General features: G+C 40.8%; 1 long non-coding RNA gene across 1 annotated transcript; it reads left to right on the forward strand.

Annotated features, from left to right (window-relative positions):
• The first annotated feature begins 12,638 nt into the window (after window positions 1-12,638).
• LOC120435138 lies at window positions 12,639-16,816 on the forward strand. The gene is made up of 3 exons (XR_005609544.1): window positions 12,639-12,761; window positions 15,338-15,773; window positions 16,675-16,816. It is a non-coding gene; the product is annotated as an uncharacterized LOC120435138 (long non-coding RNA).
• The last annotated feature ends 1,237 nt before the right edge of the window (window positions 16,817-18,053 follow it).

Consider the following 18,053-nt stretch of genomic DNA (forward strand, 5'->3'; position numbering starts at 1 on the left):
TTTAGGACAACCAATAGCGATTTTCCTTACTGAGGAGTTGGCAACACTGGTGGCTACACCCAGCCACTCTTTTGCTAGCGCACATGGTGTCTGCATGCTGCAGCTTTCGGTTAGCAGTAATGTTCAAAGTTAGATAAAGACAAGAAATAAGTGAGAAATAAGATAGAGAAGAAGATATTAAGGCCATAAAGGACTATTTAGCCCCCCCGGATGTCAGCTCACGAGGCTTGTGTATTTTAAATGTTTTATTCCCTGTGATTAATGACTTTTGATTGATTGACACAAACTACAAAAATGGGTTGTTTTTAAAAAAAAAAAATCGTTTTCTTCCGTGAGCACTTCTCACGGGCTGTCAAGACCAGAATAAACCCTGTTTTACAACTCTACATCGTGCCTACGTCAACCCTTGAGGGTGCTACACAATGTTAAGCTGCGCACGTGCGCAATTGCGCACTGCTGGCACGGTCTCTGCGCACAGAAAATCTGCGTTGTGCACCAAAAAAATCTAACCTGAATTGAAATTAAAATTAAAACTTTAACAATTCTGTTTTGCAGTGTTAGTCAGTAAGTGACTGGCTGCTCCTGTATGGGATTAGAACGATGCCACCTTATCCTATAGTCCAGCCAATAATGCGATTCACATTCGTATATACGCAGCCAATCAACGTCGCTGACAGGCTATGACAGCGTCCTTATGTGCCGACACCGGTGTTTTAGCTAGCAAAGCGGCGTGGCTGATGTGCAGTGAAGCCACATTAATGACAATGTGTACAACCATTGGAGATGTGAGCAGGACACTTGACGGAAAAAGTGTGGACTTTATACCAGTTTTTAAATTGTGTTGATAGGCCACGTAAAACCAGAGTTATGATTAAAATATCTGCAATGTTTGGTTTTCTTCCTGAATACTATCGTTGTTTATATTTACTGCGGGAAGAAACGGTAAAAACGGCGTTTTATAAGGAAAACGCTCGAAAGCACTCTCCACCTGCGAGCAAAACCAAAACCAAAAAACCCCACCCTTTCCTATTGGTCGAAAAAAGTACCGTGTCGACCAATCAAAAAATGATATGGCAACGTGGCATCTAGTTGTTAAGAAACGGGGGGGGGGAGTTTTAGGAGTGACGGCGGTGTTCTGAGATGTGACAGATTTGAGACGTTTAGCGCATATCTTGTGTAGTTAGTGTGTAGTGTAGTCAATAGTTTTGTTGTGTGTCAGAACAATGAGGCGGCTGCTGAATGTTACAGGTGTTACAGGAGTGATACATCTGTTGTCAGGCCTGCAGGTATCAGGCTGTTGTTCTCCTTTATCTCATAGTGGACAGAAATTATTTCTTGGAGTGGCACAAATAATTTGTGTGGCATCAGATTTGATGCAGAACAGCTGATTGTTCTGTAAATAGTTTGAAATGTTTATTTAAAAAAACGCCTTGGCTGCATTAAAACAAATAAATAGCTGCAAAAAACTTTGTTGTTTGCCAAACTGAGTTACTTTTTTGAAGTAGTAACTATATAATTAATTGCCCAACATTGGTCATTATATACTGTATTTTGCAGACAGAGAGTTACAGGACTGTCCCAGACCACAGACTTATACTCATTATACAAGTCAGAGCTTTATGAAAAAGAAAGAAAAGAAAGAAAGTTGTGTTTTCAAAATTGGAGTTCAAGTTATTTTTACTTCCAATAGTGTTAACATACTACACAGGTCATGAACAGGATTTTTTAAATTTTCATTGTAAGTGGGCTAAAGCATTTAATTAAAAGTAGTCTAACATAAATGTAAATGCTGTAATTTGATTATTTTAATGAACCATGTAACTTGGATGGATTAGATGCTGGCGTGACCACAGTGCACACGTCTGATGTCGCTCACAGTGGTCCAAGGGACCGCTCAGGGAGTTTGTGTGTTCGCTCAGACACATGAAAAATTAGAGGGAACATTGGTGGAAACATTTGATGTAATGGTTTCTATCGGGGTTGTTTCTGTCTGTGTGTGTGTGCTTTAATCAGGTTACCTGTACAGGTGCTGCAGGTAGAGTCTCCGCCCCCTGTGCCGCTGAGCTCGAAGCATCTAGCTGAAGAAAGATAAAGCAGAAGAACATCAAATTTAATGTGTTGTTTTATCAAAAACTCCACCTGAGCCTTCAATGCACCTGCTGAGCTGCAGGTAAACTCCTCCCTCTCTGATCACCTGGGAGAGGCAGTGCCTCTCACCTGTTGGTTGGCAGCGGTCCCTTCTACAAACATGATTTTTTTTTTCACCTGAGTCTTCGGTCTTGGTTTGGGCCTGAAGGGGGAAACATTCAGAGAGGTGAGGGAGGAGCACACCTGGACAGATTTACCGCTAAACATCTGGTGAAGGCACAGGAAAGTCACAGCCTTCGGGAGAAACAGGTTCATCTGGGAATTATGGGAATTGTTCACAGTAATGGTTTATTTTTGGATCATCTGGACGATCTGATCTGAGATTCGGCAGGATGACGGGGGGCTTCCTCGTCCGTCAGCATCTGCTTGCCGTCCGGCTGTTGTTTGGCCCCTGACGTTGAAGGAGGCTTCTCATTGCTGTCCTTCAGCAGGTCTCTCTCCTGCTCCAGCTCACCGATCCTCTCCTGCAGCTGGACGCACACACAGACAGGTGAAACACCCACACCTGTACAGCAAAACACCCTGACAGCGGACTCGGGTGCGTCTGCCGGCTCACCTGCTCCATCCTCATCCTGAAGATGCTGGCAATGTGCAGCTGCTTCTCCAGCTCCAAACTCTCGTCTTTCAGATGAGCCGACAGCTCATCCGCCTTCGCCATCGTCGCCTCATGACTGACCTTTAGCATCTGGAGACTCTGGAAACCGCCGCTGTTAGCTCTCTGTGCACACACACCTGACACCTAGTCAGACCTAGTTGATCTCATCAGGTAAGGCCAGATGTGTCTACAGATGTGTGCCACAGTCAATGCCATTTTATTTCAACTAGAATTATAAACCAGAAGCAAGAAGGGACGCCGACATCAGGAGGGACATCATGTGTCACATGACCTTTGAGCTCATCATATTCAGCTCTGGTGTTTTGTCCCTACTGCTCTGCATGATTCACAGTTCAAAACAATCCTGTGCACTGAATCAAGCCCCTCCCCTCTTAAGAAATGTTTCTCCTGATTGGCTGGATTTGATTGTTTTTGAAGCTGCAGCATTGCAAAGAAAAGTCAAACCTGCTGCAGCAGTATGATAATTTGCTGTCTCACAGACAGATAAAATCAATGCTGATTAATGGATATTGATCTTGGTGCTGCAGGGTTTCACTGAAGAGGAAGAGGAGGAGGCCGTCTCCTGCGGAACTGGCTTTTCACCTAAATGGCCTCAACATCATGCTCTAAAAATAATATTTATAGACAACTAAATTTTTAGTGAACATTTTAACCCCACTCGGTCGCGACAGATGGTCACCCCTTCCTGAGCCTGGTTCTGTCGGAGGTTTCTCCCTATTAAAAGGGAATTTTTCCTCCCCACTGTCGCTAAGTGCTTGCTCATTGAGGATTTGGGGGCTTTTTAAAAACGAACCGCTGAAAAGTTCACTGGCATATTTGCGACTCATATTTAGTTGTATATAAATTTGATTTCTGGGACACTAAGGCAAACCATAGACTAATTTGGACAATTGAGAAAAATAATAAATAAAAAAATTTGAAAAAATTGATGTGTGCTTGTTTCATATAGATTTTAAATAACATACCAGTTAATATTGACATATTTTTGTTACATTTGCGGTGGTATATTCTCATGATTCTGTTCATTTTATGAGTATATCCTTCTGCCTTGCTTCACATATTTAGTGCTGCTTGGCTAGTTTTAGTCATGCTAGCATCAGTACAGGTAGAAACAGAGACACATCAGAGAATCTGCCATGCATCGCCCCATCTAAATACAAATGGAAAGTACGAAAATAAAAATATAGATAACTTTCAGATTATTAAAGCAATCAATGTTCCCAGTGTTCCCATGTTGAAAACACATTTTTTCATATCATGTTCAAGTCAGTTGTTACCCAATTTTAAAACTATAAAATATAATAAAGTCTATTTTTAGTTTACTTTGTTAATAAATAGATTTCTTTTAGGATTTTCAGAAACACTAACGTTATACATAGCAAAATATCTGTAGCCGTATAGCCATGCATAGAAGTCCAAGATATAAGTCTACTATCGTTAGGTCCTTCCTGTCAAACTTTTTCCCTCATTGTAGATTTCTTGCAGTGTTTGTGTTTGTACAAAAGTGTTGCTCCTTCATACCAACTCAGGTGTTTTTTCCCCCTTCTTCTTCGGTGCTTAACGGCAGCTGGTGCTTAACTGAGTAAAAAGAAACCAACTGATAATTCAAAAGTCTTTTTCAACAATCAAAAACAATAATAATTTTAAATTATAATATAATTAAAAAAATAATTAACACAAAAATGAAACTTAGCTGTAGCAAAGTTGCCATTTTTTTAAGTTATTTAAATACAAAGTGAACTAGAAAAATTTGCATTTCCTGCGAAAATGCAGTGTGGATGCTGTAAAGCTGAAGCTGTCAGCTGAAACTAGCTGAAAAAGCTGAAAAGTTGCAGAAGTTGTAAAACCTTTGCAAAAAATTGTAATAACTTTGCAGAAGCATAAGAACTTAGCAAAAATGTAATTACTTAGCAGAACTGCAATAACGTAAAGAAAACATAATACTTGGCAGAAATACAATAACATAGCAGAACTTAGCAGCAGAAATTAGAATAAATATTGTAACTTAGCAGAAACAAGATAACTTTTCAGAAATACAGGATTTTAGCAAACATGGTACAAGATTACATAGATACTTTATTTAAACAAAAATACCTAAACATTGCACAAATACTGTGATTTAGGACAAATACTACAACATAGCAGAAATGCTGTAATTCAGCAAATATACTATGCTATGGCACAAATAGAAAGAATATGCTCAAATACTATGATTTTGCTCAAATAATATGATTAAGCAATAATACTAAGATTTAGCAGAAATACTGTATTTAGCACAAATACCGAAAAGTAGCAGAAATACTGTAATTTAGCATAATAGTAATAACTTGCACAATTACAAATATGGACATGGTAAATGGCCTGTATTTATATAAGCGCTTTTATGGTCCCTAAGGACCCCAAAGCTCTTTACATATCCAGTCATTCACCCATTCACACACTGGTGATGGCAAGCTACGTTGTAGCCACAGCCACCCTGGGCGCACTGACAGAGGCGAGGCTGCTGGACACTGGCGCCACCGGGCCCTCTGACCACCACCAGTAGGCAACGAGTGAAGTGTCTTGCCCAAGGACACAACGACCGAGACTGTCCGAGCCGGGCCTCGAACCGGTAACCTTCCGATTACAAAGGCGAACTCCCAACTTTTGAGCCACGATCGCCCCCATATATGGAAACACACATGCACAGAGACACACACAGGATCCAATTCAATCAACCAGTGTAAATATATTGATTTTAAATCACACAATAAGATACACCCATAAAAGGCTCTCTCTCTCTCTCTCTCTCTGTCATACACACACACACACACACACACACACACACACACACACACACACACACGCAGCAGCAGCAGAAGCAAGTGAACAAACAGGGGCTGTACATACAGTGTTTCCTGTATGTTTCTAGGTGGGTCAAAAAGCCTGGAGCTGCTTAATTTGAATCCACCAATCAGAAAGGCTATGTACTTTTTTTCCCGCCAAAACAGGTGCACCTGTTTTTACACACGCAGCACAGAGACAGGATTTGTGCAGTCTATTTTTCATAGTGAGGACTCCTCTCAAACAAATGGCTATAATTTCCTTACCAGCTGCGCCACTGGGAAAGACAGTGAGCTCTTGGGAAACAGGGTGATGAGCAGTCAGAATTAGATCGCGGTGAGAGGCAAAGAGCGCCGTTTTTGGAGTTACAAACGTCGTGTAACTCAAAAACTAGGTGGACTAGAAGCATAATTCTTGTACTGGGTGAATCAGCGGACTTTGGTGTACTTTGACTGCGATTTTCATTGCTCTTTGTACATCCGTCGCTGAGATATGACGAGAGAAGAAGCGGCAGACCTCAGATATGATTGGCTGGCTGGGAAGCCGTGCAGGCCCTGATATGTAAATTTGAATGTCTCAGTCCTCACAGAGGACCTGGCAAAAATATATAGAAATAGTATGATTAAGCATAAATACTACATTTAGCAGAAATACTGTATTAAGCGGCACGGTGGTTAGCACTGTTGCCGCACAGCAAGAAGGTCCTGAGTTCAATTCCACCATCAGGCCGGGGTCTTTCTGTGTGGAGTTTGCATGTTCTCCCCGTGTTTGCGTGGGTTACCTCCGGGTACTCTGGCTTCCTCCCACCGTCCAAAGACATGCAGCTTGTGGGGATAGGTTAATTGGATAATCCAAATTGTCACTAGGTGTGAATGTGAGTGTGAATGGTTGTCTGTCCTTGTGTGTTGGCCCTGCGACAGAATGGCGACCTGTACCCCGCCTCTCGCCCTATGATAGCTGGGATAGGCTCCAGCGCCCCCCGTGACCCTGAAAAGGATAAGCAGAAGCAAATGGATGGATGGACTGTATTAAGCACAAATCCTATAAAAGCAAAAATCCTATATTAAGCAATATAAAATCCTATAAAAAGCAAAAATACTGTACTATGATTTGGTAGAAAAACTATAATTAATCAGAAATACTATATTTGGCAGAAATACTGTAATCAGCACATATACTGTAACATGACAGAAATTCCTCCACTTAGTAGTAATACTATAACATAACACAAATGTTATGATGAGTTGAGCGGCTGGTACTCTGGTGCAGTCAGCACAATCTGGAGCTGAACACTCTTAAAACTGTAGAGATGACAGTGGACTTCAGGAGACATCCTCAACTCTGCCCCCCTCATCATATCAGACAGCCCTGTGTCGACTGTGGAGATCTTCAAGTTGCTGGGTACCACCATCTCCCAGGACCTGAAGTGGGAGACCAACATCAACTCCATCCTCAAAAAGACCCAGCAGAGGATGTACTTCCTGAGACAACTGGGAAGTACAGTCTTCCACAGGAGCTGCTGATCCAGTTCTACACTGCAGTCATTGAGTCTGTCCTGTGCTCCTCCATCACAGTCTGGTATGGTGCAGCCACTAAACAGGACAGGTGCAGACTGCAGCGGACTGTCTGGGCAGCAGAAAGGATCATCGGCGCCCCCTGCCCTCCATCCAGGATCTGTACCTCTCAAGAACCAGGAAACGGGCAGGGAAAATCATCACAGACCCCTCACACCCTGGACACAGACTTTTTGACCTGCTGCCCTCTGGCAGACGGTACAGAAGCCTGCAGACCAGGACCACCCGACACAGGAACAGTTTCTTTCCCTCGCCATCTCCCTTCTAAACAGTTGAACTGTCACACTCCTCCCACTGCCAGACTGCAACTGCACCTTATGTACATTCTGTAGTATTCATTCCACCTCATTTCATTTCTGTATTTTATGTATATACGTTTAGATTAGTTTTTATAGTTGGTTTACACAGCTTTGTGTATGTATGTGTATGCATGTGTAATGTATATATAGATACGTGTGTGTGTGGGTGCGTGTGTGTGTGTGTGTGTGTGTGAGATTTACATTGCTGTGCTCGAGAGCCACCATCTACGGAACCAAATTCCTTGTATTTGTCTGCACATATACTTGGCCAATAAACACGATTCTGATGATTTGGCACAAAAACCATGATTTGGCAAAATACTATGATTTAGCAGAAATACTATGATTGAGCAGAAGTACTAAGATGTAGTAAAAGTACTTTGATTTAAGAGAAATCAATTATGGAGGAGTAATACTTTAAAATGGGAGAAATATTGATACACACACACATTCACAGAGCCTAAAGGGAAGAGTATTTGTGCCATGGAGTGTTAAGAAGAATCTGAGGTCCATATTAGAAAAGCTGGTAAAAGTTTTCAGAATTGTAATAAATGATGAATATGAATTAGTGGTCTGTGATAGTGTATTAATTTGTAGGGCAAAAACAGGTTGTCCAAGGTGGAGTTGAACCCACGACCTTTGGGTTGCAGACCTGTGTCATTACCAGCTGCGCCACTGGGAAAGACAGTGTGCTCTTGGGAAACAGGGTGATGAGCAGTCAGAATTAGATCGCGGTGAAAGGCAAAGAGCGCCGTTTTTTGGAGTTACAAAACGTCATGTAACTCAAAAACTAGGTGGACTAGAAGCATAATTCTTGTACTGGGTGAATCAGCGGACTTTGGTGTACTTTGACTGCGATTTTCATTACTCTTTGTACATCCGTCGCTGAGATATGACGAGAGAAGAAACTGCAGACCTCAGATATGATTGGCTGGCTGGGAAGCTGGCAGAAATATATAGTAATAGTGTGATTAAGCATAAATACTACATTTTAGCAGAAATACTGTATTAAGCACAAATCCTATAAAAGCAGAAATACTATATTAAGCACAAATCCTATAAAAAGCAGAAATACTATATTAAGGAATATAAATATCCTATAAAAATGGTATAAAAAGCAAAAATACTGTAATATGATTTGGTAGAAAAACTATAATTAATCAGAAATACTATACTGGGCAGAAATACTATATTTAGCACAAATCTTATAAAATAGCAGAAATAGTATGATTCAGCACAATAGTAATAACTTAAACAGAAAAATTGGAAAAGCAAAATGGACAGCTGAAAAATGCTGAACATGCTAAGGGTCCTTCAAATGTACTTGTTAAATGAAAAAAAACTTAGCAAAAAAAAAGTGTAACAGTCACACAATCACAAATATGGAAACATATGGAAACACACATGCACAGAGAGACACACAGGATCAAATTCAGTCAACCAGTCTAAATATATTGAATTTAAATCATACAATAAGATGCTCCCATAAAAACTCTGTCTCGCCTCTCTTTCTCTCTCTCTGTCACACACACACACACACACACACACACACACACATACATAGGGAGAGACAAGCAAGTTTCTAGGTCAGTCAAGCAGCCTGGGAGCTGCTAAATTTGAATCCACCAATCAGAGAGGCTGTGTACTTTTTCCCGCCAAAACAGGTGCAGCCGTTTTACACACTCAGCACAGAGAGAGACAGGATTTCTGCAGTGTATTTCTCATAGTGAGGATTCCTCTCAAACAAATGGCCATAATTTCCTAACCGTGAGGGGCTAGAACGGTCATTCTTACACCGTTTTGTTCAGAAGAGATGGGGAATCTTCAAGTGTTGACAATTTATCATTAAAATATGAATTATTAAAGATATTTGACTTCTAATGCACCATAACTGAGTAGAGCAAAGCAAAACTGCCTTGACTTGCCCTCAAACAACGCTTTCTAACTCTAAATCTATTTGGAGTATCGATATCATTCTTTCACCGTAAGAGACAGCAGGCTTTGGTGAACAGTCATGGAAATTTTCAGGTCTCTGTGGAAATCCAAAAAAAAAGATATGACGAGAGAAAAAGTGGTTCATTTCCAGAGTTTGAAATCTTAAGAAATCTGAGCGAAGGACTAATTTCCTACCCTCAAACAAGTCTAACTCATTTCAGAACGGTAATAGGTGAGAAAAAAATTCTTGAATTGTGAGCGTCAGGAATGTCTGAAGATATACGGGACAAGCCTCATGTTTTAACTTCGCTTCGTTAAGGAGATATGACGATTCGAATATGCCTGTCATTACAGAAATCAGCGATGATTTTGAACAAACTCTCCATTGACTTTCTATGGAGAGTTTTCCGACTTTGTGTTGGTCTGAGGAGATTTGCCAAAATTCTATAAATCTCACAACAATGATGGTGACATTTTCTGAAAGCCAGCAAAAATACCTACGTTTTGATGTATAATTTGTGGAAGTTCAGTGAAAATTGAGCAAGTAGCAAGAAGTTGTTCGGACATGAAGAGAAGACTGCGAAACCTACAGTGGCACACTGGAAGCCAAGTGCATAGCAACCATAACAACGCATGTATTTTCTGAAAAATCACAAAAATGAAACTCAAAACTTAAAGAGGGATAAGATGAAAACGGTAACAGATATGAAAAAGCTGAATCATTAATGAATAGCCCAATAATTTGTGAACATTTTAAAGTTTGAATGGTTGTTCTAGGCGAAAGTATGAGAATGTAGTTAAGTTTCAAAACAAGCAAGTTTTAGCAGAATTGTGGAAGTTTCCCATTCATTTCAATGGGACAAATTAAAGGAAAAAAGCTTAATATTTTAAAAAGTATAATAGCATAAAATACCAAAAGTCATAGCCATCATTAGCAGAAATAGCAGAATAGTTTAAAATTTGAACGGTGAAAATCGGCTGAAAATTGTTAAAGTAGTTAAGTGCCAAAAAACGTACAAAAAGTGGCAACTAGAATAATAAAGTATAAAGAATAAAGAGAAACAGGAACTCAATAGTGTGGATGCATAAAGCATCCACACAATTACCCTTCTTTAGAGGCTCTAGACGAACTTGGTCCTACACCCAGGCCATTTTATCCTTCTAGCTTCCGGAAAGTTTTCTCTGTCTTTGAGTTTTTTTGGACATGTTTTCTTTCGATTTAGAATAAGAAAAAGTATTTCTTAATCGCGACATTTTTGCTCCTTCATACCAACTCGGGTGTTTTTTTCTCCCCCTTCTTCTTCGGTGCATAACGGCAGCTGGCATCCTTTTCGGCGCATTACTGCACTATCACTTTGAGGTCACTCTGTACTGTCGCCCTTCCTGTGCCACTGTCCTTCCACTTCACTGTACTTTCGACATTATGTACTCGAGCCAGCCATTATGTAATTTCCACCACCTTTAGAGTTACCTACCGTGTGTAACCGCGGTCAAGTGAGCCCTCACTTACGAAGTCACAGTCAAGCTAGCCGCCCCGCCAGCCGCACCTAAAATGTGGTTGCACTACTCTTACGCATATTACGGTACGGATGAAGACCGGCTTAGAAACGCAGTCTTTTGTGTCCTGACACTATTTTACTTCAATATCCACTCCCAGTTTCGGTTCATCTCCACTTATCACCCCATGATCCACAGCCAAGATTACTGTACGATTCAGAGAAAATTAACAATAACATTTGCCCAATATACAGTACTGTACTTTTAATATCTTCATCTTTGACATCAGATTACATATAAACTGTAAGAGGTGACACAGATATCTCACTGGATTCTGACTCTAGGCTGTCTCCACTCTTCACCCTGTCATCCACAGCCAAATTTACTGTACGGTTTTTGAGAAAATTAATATTAAACTTTGCATAATTTACTCTACTGTACTCTATATTCCCAACTTTGACCTCAGATTACAGGAAAACTGTACGAGGTGCCGCAGATATCTCACTGGATTCTGACTCTAGGCAACCCCCACTCTTCACCCTGTGATCCACAGACAAATTTACTGTACGGTTTTTGAGATTGCTGTGTTAACAGAGTATGACAGAGGCTAAGAAAATATACGGCCTACAATAATATCAAATTTAAACAACAAATTAAAAAATTTCCACATTTGCTGTCATTGCCATGTGTTCAGTAGAGCATTAATTAGTCATAAAAAAACCCATATCTTTGAAATATCATCAGTAAAAGAAATACTCTCACTATGTAAGACATGTTAGCAAATTCAGTTAATAAATGCTGTATCAAATCTATACAGATGTTTAAAGGCATAATGCAAAGCATGTTTGTTTCTTATGGCTCACAAATGTGTTTGCCTTTAACATAATTTACATTTCATTTGTACAGTTTCACAGACGAAACAATAAAATAAGTTTCCTGAACTGTTCTTCATGGCCAAGATTTTGAATCCTTTTGAGGGTGATGCATTATCCATGAAGGTGGGCAATTTGTTCATTGATCTCTGACCCTCGCTGACTCTGACGCCTCCTAATTCTGCTTCCAGCCTTGATGATTAATTTGTTCTTCCTTTTGGCATCCCTGTCACTGATGCTGTCACCAGTTGTCCACCAGTCTAATCTGCAATTCCGGTGAACCCAGAATTACCTGTATCTTTGTAATGTTTCCAAAATATACACTATATGTTGATGGGCATTGTCCCACTTTTTTTCCTTTACAAGTAATAATCTCTATGGTTTTAATGACAATTCATATACAGATTGTGGAGGACTTTTTATTCAACACTAAAAATAGTTCCTCATCAGCAGACTGTAGTACAATTTCAGCCTACCGTTAAAAAACCCATCCAATGCAGCGTTATCAGAGAAATTATGCAATGATATGTTTGTATGTACTATTTATCATTTATCATGATTCCTGCTCTGATGATTACTTTCTTCTCCTTCTGTAATTTTAGTAGATAAAGGATGTTGAACATTAAGCTCCAAACAGGATGAATGAGGAAGACCACAGAGGAGAATCATGGATGTAGTGAAAGAATACATGCAGATGGGTTTTTTCATGGTCGAGGAGCAACTTCTGATACTATCTTAACTAGGTTTACTAAACCTGCGCAAATTTGCGTAACTTTAGTCACTTGGCCACACAACAACAACTCACAGCAGAGCAGGAGTGGAGGGGGAGGGGCGCGGTTGGCCGGTTAGGCTGTGACTGGACAGCAGGCGGGAAAGTGATGTGACGGAAGTGAAAGGAGAACAGAAGTAGATGGCGGGAGAGATGATGTAGAGGTGAAATAAGATAACGGGAGGAGGGATTTCAAGTGATCATAAAATCCAGAATGGCCGTCGTTTGGTGAGTGGAACCAGATTCATCAACAACACCAATAAATAAGCATGTAGGGAGATTAAGAGTGCTATCTGAGCCGGTTTTAGACAGGCATAAATGAGGGGGCAGACAGAAATGTAAAGGGGGCACATGATGGCAACGGAGGCGGGTGGTGGTGGGGTGCTCTGGATTACAGTTTTTGTCATGCAAATGGTTTGCACTTTGTCAGGATCTACCTTCAGTTGGTCCAACTGAAGGTAGTTGGTCCAACTACCTTCAGTTGGTCCAACCCAACTTGGGTGGTCCAACTGAAGGCTAAGCTTATGCTGGTGTAGCTCTTAGGGTCACTGAGGCACGCAAACCCTGACTGAGGGATTTCTGGAAAAATTAAAACACACAGCTCTGCTATCACTTGCAACATAAATTAAGAGAGAAAACTAAATAGCAGTGATGTTTGTAGGGTTACTGAAGTTGGGCTAGCTGGTATATAATGATGTACTACATGGTGGCTAGCTGCACAGCTATGGTTAGCATAATATAAACACAGTGAAGCTGGAAGATGAATGCTAACTGTTTTCCACTTGATAAAAGTTAACGTGAGGGTTCCCGATGGTTAGGGACAAATGTAATCACATGGCAGGATGCTGTAAAAGGACCAAACTTCAGTTAGCAGAACAACAATGGGCTGGGCTGCAGTTACATCTGCTAATCATCTACTAATAAAGGCAGAGTAGCTTATATCAAATATGACATTAACACAATGCCAATATTAACAAAACTAATAAGGGTAGGCCAAGTGTTACGACCCGGCTTGGGGTCATGGGAGGTAACATAAACGAGCCCATCACAAGGGAGGTCAATATAAGAAAAGGGTTTATTACAAACACACAGAACTGAAAACCATTAGTGTAGCTTACAGCGAATCACTAGGCAATTAAACAACACAAACAACTCTCACACGTTCAAATACAAATGAAAACTAGCCACTCAGGCAGAAACACATCTCAAGGCTACTCAGGCAGAATTCCAACGCTTAATCTGAGTTAGGCAAGGCGGGGTCAAAGACAGAGGCAAGAGGGACCACCTGCACGCTCTGTCCAAAAACATAGTCTCCCCCTGAGTGAAGGATCCTCAGGCTTCTGTTGCCACAGTGAACACATGTCTGTGAAGGTTCTCAGTCATCCAGGTCATCGTAGTCAAAGGAGTTTGCAAAGAAAAGCATCTGGACTTCTTTAAGTTGCTTGAAGACGTGCCACCATGGTTTGAAAGAGGAGTGAAAGAGGCCATCTATGTCCACTGTGAGCGACCATCTTTGAACAGAGGCGGTGGTTTACGACACCAACTGTCTGCCATCTATAATCCAGTTTTGAGTTCCCCCCCCAGACGCCTTAACGCCCACTCACATCCTGGGCCATCTGACCTCAGGAATTCACATGACAAGGTGGGGCCAGGTTTCACAATGAGCTCACCCGAAACCCTGGCTGATTAGGTCCCACACCCGTTTTCACACCTTGGCTCATGTGATTAGAGGATCACCAGGGGGTCCTTTGTCCCTCTTTGGGGGGATACTCCCACTGGGTTTAAATCTGGGACTCTCGGCCATTTGACCTTAGAACTGAAGAAGCTTCTCGGATGAAAGGTGAAACGTCTTCAAGCAACTTAAAGAAGTCCAGACGCTTTTCTTTGCAAACTCCTTTGACCACAGTGAACACAGTTAGTCGCTTCATTGGTCCCCGGAGCACCACAAATCCCCAAGCAATCAATGGTCTATGAGGACTGGCACATTAAAATCTACATGCAGGTGGGTGGGCACGAGTCCCCAGCCAGCCAATCATCTGTGAGTCCTGGCACGCTTGGATTTCTTTACAGGATGGCCAGCCACTTCCTCCGAGGCCAGGGGCCTTAACACCAAGTTAAAAAAAAAAAAAAAAAAGTAAATTCAGCAAAGCTTGAAAAATAAAACTGAAAACTAGAATAAAAATTATCCATCAAGATCTTTACAACCAACAACATAAAATTTTGTCTTAATTGGATAGCATAATTCAAATAAATAACCCTAAAGCCCTGCCTAATGAGAAACCTGACGAGGGTCATTTGCATACTAAGAGTGATTGGATGTTTAACTCGGGGAGGGTGAGTGCTGTGTGAGCCTGCGCACTAACAGAGCACAGAGGAAAGAGCTAACGAGAGGTGAAACCTATAATCTCATGTGTGCCTTTTCCAGTGGATTTTTCAACTACTGTAGTAAATCTTGCCCATGTTCAATTTGTGGGTAATCTATTAATTTCTTTCTCAACTTCTAAAAGAAAACAGATTAACCTGATTTTTAGATACTAACAGTCTCTTCTCTGGGGATCAGAATGGGTTTCATAAAGAAAGGGATGATGGATAGTTTATTATGTTTGGAATCAGAAATCAGGAAAGCTCAAACAAATATGGAAATGATGAAAGCTGTCTTCTTTAATACAGGCATACAACGTGTTATGGAAAACATTAAATCCAGAAATCTAGGCGTAAATGGAAAATTGTACTATTGAATTATAAGACTGATGAAAGAATATAATTATACTTGTCTTCCTGCTATTCTCCTGTCCACACTCCAGTCCAGAAGGTGGGATAAATGCATCTGTAAGCTGATATGTCAAACGCCATCAAGCCCCAAAGAAGAAGGGAGGAGGACAGCACTACTGTGGTAGAGGAGCAGCGTGTGTGCAGACACAGCTGCTGCTGATGAATTGGACTGAACCTAGAGAAGAGACAGAAGCTAAAGTATTGATCCCGTCAAGTTAGTGTGGATCTGATACCAATATCAACATCTGTGCCACGTCTATTGATGCTTGTATCGATCCGCCCAGCCTCAGTTCAAGCAGCAATGGGTTCAGTACAGTATCTGAGAGAGTTCATCAAGGAGAGACTAACTGCTGTTTGTGAAGAAATCTTCTCAGAGGTTCAAAACCATCATCCAGTATGAGGAGGAGATCAACCGTCTACACAGACAGGATATCAACCGGAAACCTGATAGAAACTCACACATCATAGGTATGGACATGTTTTTAACAATGTGCTGTTGAAGTTCAGATTCTTCAGTGTGATTAGCTTTACTAGAATATGTTAAACTGGGTATCCTTCTCTCACCCCAACCGGTCGCAGCAGATGGCCCCGCCCCTCCCTGAGCCTGGTTCTGCCGGAGGTTTCTTCCTGTTAAAGGGAGCTTTTCCTTCCCACTGTCGCCAAAGTGCTCGCTCATAGAGGGTCATATGATTGTTGGTTTTTCTCTGTATCTACTGTACAATATAAAGCGCCTTGAGGCGACTGTTGTTATGATTTGGCGCTATATAAATAAATAAATTGAACTTATCAGTGCTGTAGTTCAATGTCCAGTGATGGACTATGTTGAACTGGTGCAGGTCGATGGTCACTGATAGGTTAGGTTTTAATACATTTTAATTCATTTATTTATTAAACTTTTTCTCTAACAGATTCCAATGTTGAGTACATCAGGCATTAGTGTTTTAGATCATCTGTAAACACTGAGACTGTGCAGTAAAGATATAGTTAGATGTCAGCGGAATACACATTTATCAAGTTGTTAACAGCCTTCTCTGAAGTTGAAGTGAAGCTTCATTTAAAAAGGATTTTACACACTGATGTTTTCATGGTGGTCACATTGCATTTTAGTTTGGTGAACTTTGTGTCTTTGCTCACAGTGAGGATCCTTGCTGTGAGTGTGCACAACTATTTCCCTGAGCTGTTTGTGTGTGTCTGTGTGTGTGTGTGTGTGTGTGGCTCATGATGGGTCATATGATAGGCTGATCACCATTTCTTGGGTTTTGATTCATGCTTTTAAAAATATTAGTTTTTATATCACTAAATATAAAAATATATAGTTTTTGTATCACACATTAGTGATTATTGTTCTTGTGTTTCTTTATTTCTCAAGACCTCCCAAAACAACATGACTGTAAGGAAGAGGAGGATCTGGATGAGCAGCAGGTCTGTAACCAGGAGAGGAACTCCAGCCTGGACCAAGAGGACCCAGAGACTCCACAGATTAAAGAGGAAAAGGAGGAACTCGGCAGCAGTCAGAAGGAGAGCAGCTTGGGCTGAAGCAGGAGGCTGAAGGCATTATTGTCTGGACTGATAAAAGCAGCTCAGACTGCTGGAGACCATCTGGAAACCTGTGATAAAGTTACACAGAATAGGTATGTAAAACTGTGTTGATTTAATAAAAGTGAATATAACTCACAGACAGCACAGTGGACCAGTGGTTAGCACTGTTGCCTCACAGCAACAAGGTCCTGAGTTTGACTCTACCAAGTGGCCAGGCCTTTCTGTGTGGAGTTTGCATGTTCTCCCTTGTTCACTCTCCAGAGACATACAGACAGCCGGGTTAGGTTAGTTGGTGATTTTAAATTGCTCATAGGTGTGAATGTGAGTGTGAATAGTTTTCTGTGTTTCTGTGTTGACCCTCCGACAGACTGGTGAACTGTCCGAGAATTGAAGGTCAAAAAGTAATAAGCAACATGAATGAATCTCTTCAGCCTGATTTTCTGTTCTTTACTTAAACACATTTCCGCCATTAACTTGTGCAAAACGGTGAAAATTAGTGCGTAAAAATTCACCAGAATGAAAGGCGTGAAACATCTGAGTTTCAAATTTCCACTCACTGGTCAGACAAAATCTACACAGAGACACAAAGTCAACAACACAAGTTTCATTTTGTTCTGTTATCAGTTTAAGTTAAAGAATTATGTTTCCTCTGCAGCATGGAAATGGTCAATTTGAACAGTTTACAGGTCTGGGTAAAATGAATAAATATTTCTATTCTGTTTTGGAAAATATGAAATTCAGTGTTTCTAAAGTTAAATTTGTTAGACAAGAAGAGTGTTTTCATGGCATTTCAAGCACAGCCAAAACGTTTACTACTGTGTAAGAGCTCTTCCCCAGCATGCCTTCTTGTAACTGTAGCCAATTCAGACATCCACATTCATTTAACAAAAACAACAACATCTATTTATTTCATATATCACAGACATAAGAAGCTGAGCTTTGAACTTTGCTAATAAGAGTGTCAGAACTAAACATTTGCATCAGTGCCCAAATAATTTGTCATGTTTGTACACTTTAATTTCAGTGGTATATGTGAGCAACAGGCTCACTATGTAGAGACCCGCTAATGGTTCAGACCAGTAAATATTTTCTCAAATGTTTGTTTTGCTATCATTTTTTCCCTTTGTGCATTCAGATGTCCTACAGCAGCATGCTTTTGAGGAAGAGGAGGTTCTTACAGACCAGCACATCTTTAACCAGGAGAGGAAT

The sequence above is a fragment of the Oreochromis aureus genome, linkage group 20 (genome assembly GCF_013358895.1).
Source record: "Oreochromis aureus strain Israel breed Guangdong linkage group 20, ZZ_aureus, whole genome shotgun sequence".
Classification (NCBI taxonomy): Eukaryota; Metazoa; Chordata; class Actinopteri; order Cichliformes; family Cichlidae; genus Oreochromis; species Oreochromis aureus.